Source organism: Molossus molossus, unplaced genomic scaffold (genome assembly GCF_014108415.1).
Source record: "Molossus molossus isolate mMolMol1 unplaced genomic scaffold, mMolMol1.p scaffold_m16_p_4, whole genome shotgun sequence".
Taxonomy (NCBI): Eukaryota; Metazoa; Chordata; class Mammalia; order Chiroptera; family Molossidae; genus Molossus; species Molossus molossus.
The window spans coordinates 40,469,001-40,472,482 of NW_023425377.1; the positions used below are offsets into that span (position 1 = coordinate 40,469,001).

Here is a 3,482-nt window from a genome sequence, read left to right on the forward strand (position 1 = left end):
TTATTTTTTCTTTTTATCCTCACTCGAGGACATTTTTCGATATTTTGTTCGGATAGAGTGGAAGGGAGAGAGAGGAAGAGAGAGAGAAATATCCACGTGAAAGGGACACATCAAGCTTCTGCCACCCGAACGACCCAACCTGGGCCGGGGACAAACCGCAACCGAGGTACGCGCCCTTAGCGGGAACGACCCCGGGTCTCTCGGGACCGCAGGCCGGCGCTCTAACCGCTGAGCCAAACCAGCCAGGGCACTGTTGACTTATTTTAAATGTATTAGTGTTACTACATGCAACTGTTTCCTGTATTTAACAGCCTTTCCTTGTATCTACCTTCATGTGATTGGCTCCACCTACCAAAAGTTTCAGGTTGGCAGGCAAAAGGGTGCCTGTTCTCTGTGAAATCGAACGCAATGATTTCAAACACTGGCCAGAAAAGGTTTGATTGCCGTTTCAACACATGGAAATAGTCACATTGATGCCTAAATTGCCATTTCTGCAAAAAGCTGTGCAATGCTGGTGCGGAAGACTAGACAGTCGCCATTCGTAATGGCTGCTGGGTTCCCTCGCGAACAGAACGAGGAGTGGCTTCCCGCGTCAATCGCCACTGCGACCCTCTGGCTCCAGCCTGCTCGCGCGTTCCTGCCGGCTGGCCGCAAGGCTGCTTCCCCAAGGCCAGCGAGAAGCGAGGCCGAAGCAGGACTGCATCCTCGCCCAGTCCGCAGCCCGGGGAGGTGGATGTCTGTGGCAAGGCAGCCGTGTCCTCTCCCCGCAGGGTGGTGATGGACTTGTGCTGATGCACCAGGCGAGGCAGGGCGCGTCCAGGAGCCTGCCACTTGGCAGGGACACCGGGGCACGGAGGAGTAAGGCCGAAACTGGAGCTCTCCGTGGTCTGCCGTTTCTGTGGGGTTATTTCCCCCCGGAAGAGGCATATTCACCCGGGAAAAGCACTGCACTGGCCACTTTCTCCGTCGCCAAGTTGCGGATGGACCCCAAGGGGTCGCGGCAGGTTGGGCAGCATGTGAGCTTCGGGCGACAGTTGCTGCAGATGAGATGGCCACTCTGACCCTGAAGAATGGGTAGTAGCACGTAGTCAAAGCAGACGGGACACTCAGAGAGACTGGCCAAGTCATTGTTGGACGCGGTGGTGCCCGGGCACCCTCCGGGACGGCGTGCACTTGGCGGTGCCCGTGGGTCATGCTGTTGCCGTCCGGAGGTCATTTCTGTGGGCGGAGAGCGCCTCGGCCCGGCCCCAGCTCACACAGGCTCCCTCGCCGCCACCGCGACCGCCGCTTCTGTCCTGTATCCATACGGACACCGACCCGACACCCTGGGCCCTGGGCCGCTCGAGAGTGCGCCCCGCAACGGCCGCCCCGGCTCCCCCGGCCGCCGCCATTCCGCGGCCTCGACACACCCCGTTTTCTTTAACCACCCACCTCTTCAAGGATGTCTGGTTGTTTCCAGTTTTTAACTATTATGAACAATGCGACTATAAACATTTGTGTACAGATTTTTATATGAACATCTTCCTTTCTGTGGGACAAATGTCCAGGAGTGCAGTTGCTGGATTATACGGTAGTTGGATATTTAGTTTTTAAGAAAGTGCTAACGTGTTTTCTAGAATGACTGTACTATTTTACATTCCTACCAGCAACATATGAGTAGTCCACTTTCTCTGCATCCTAGCTAACATTTGGTGTCATTATTTTTTTACTTTAACCATTCTGTTAGGTGTATCGTGATGGCTTATTATGGTTTTAAATTGTATTTCCCTGATACATAATTATGACAACCATCTTTTTCATAAGCTTGTCTTCTGTATATCCTCTTTGGTGAATTGTCTTTTCATGTCTTTTGCCTATGTTGTAATTGGCATGTTTGCTTTTCTACTGTTGTTTTTAAAAAGATCTTTTTATTGTGGTAAAGTATAACATAAAAATGATCATTTTAGCCATTTTAAGTGTATGCTTCAGGGGCATTAATTACATTCACACTGTTGTGCAACTATCACCACTAACTGTTTCCAAAACTTTTCATCATTCACACAGAAACTGCAATCATTAAGCAATGACCTCCTCTGCCACACTGTGTAACCTCTAATCTTTTTGTCTCTATGAATTTGCCTACTTTAAATTTTTCTCATAAATAGAATCAGCTAATATTTGTTGTTTTGTGTCTTGTTTATTTCATTTAGCATACTATTTTCATATTGAAGCATATATCAGAACTCCATTTTTATGGATGAGTAATATTCCATTGTATGTATATACTACATTTTGTTTATCCATTCATTATGGTCACTTAGGTTGTTTCCTTTTTGGCTATTGTAAATATTGCTGCAATTAACATTGGCATACAAATATCTGCTCCGGTTTTTATTTTCAATTGAATGAAATTGTTGTCATGGTAATGCTGTTTAACCTTTTGAGGAATCGTCAAACTACCAAAGTAGCTGCATCATTTTTACATTCCCACCAACAATGTAAGAGGGTTCTAATTCCACATCTTTGCTAACACTTATTTTCATTCATTTATATCCTAATAGCTGTGAATGGTATCTTGACTGTGTTTTCTATTTGCATTTCCCTAATGACTAATTTCTCATGTACTTCTGAATCACCTCTTCTATTTTTGGAAGAGTTTGAGAAGGACTGATGTTAATTAGTCTTTAATTGTTTGGTAGAATTCACCAGTAAAGTCATCTGGTTCTGAACTTTTTTTTTTGTTGGGAAGTTATGATTACTGATTCAATCTCTGTACTTGTTTGTCATATTATTACATACTGTATTCTTAAAATAAAGTAAGCTAGAAAAAGAAAATGTGAATTAAGAAAATCATAAGGAAGACAAAACACATTTACAGAATTTATTGAAAAAAATCTGTGTATAAGTGGACCTATAAAGTTCAAACCCATGTTACTCAAGGGTCAACTGTAGTTAGATCATGCTTTTTAAAATTAATTCTGCTAGTTTCTGCCTTTTCACTTACTTGGAGAGTTTAATCCATTTACATTTAAAGTAAGGACTTCTACCGTTTTATTGTTTGTTTTCCGTATGTCTTAAACTTTCTTTGTCCCTCATTCCTCCATTACTGCCATCTTTTGTGTTCAGTTGATTTTTTTTTGGTAGTGAACCATCTTTAATCCATTCTCATGTCCTTCTGTATTTTTCTGTAGATATTTTCTTTGTGATTGCCACGGTGGTTACATTTAACGCCCTAAATTTATAACAGTTTATTTTAAAACTCTGTGCTTATGCAGCTCCATCCTCCTCCCCTGAGCACCGATGGCAACATTCTCTTGAATCATGGAAGTCATTCACCTTATTATTGCCAACAAATAAAGAGTATGTTCATTTCCCATTAAAAACAGAGTTTTGTCTGTTTTAGCCTGCCCTTTTCATCAAGGAAGTTAAAAAGGTACCCTGTTTTCCTGGCCGGTTTGGCTCAGCGGTTGGAGTGTTGGCCCACAGACCAAAGAGTCTCGGGT

At 43.9% G+C, this 3,482-nt stretch overlaps 1 pseudogene; it reads right to left on the bottom strand.

Annotated features, from left to right (window-relative positions):
* Positions 1 to 448: 448 nt before the first annotated feature.
* Positions 449 to 1,391, bottom strand: LOC118643744 (annotated as a pseudogene).
* Positions 1,392 to 3,482: the final 2,091 nt, after the last annotated feature.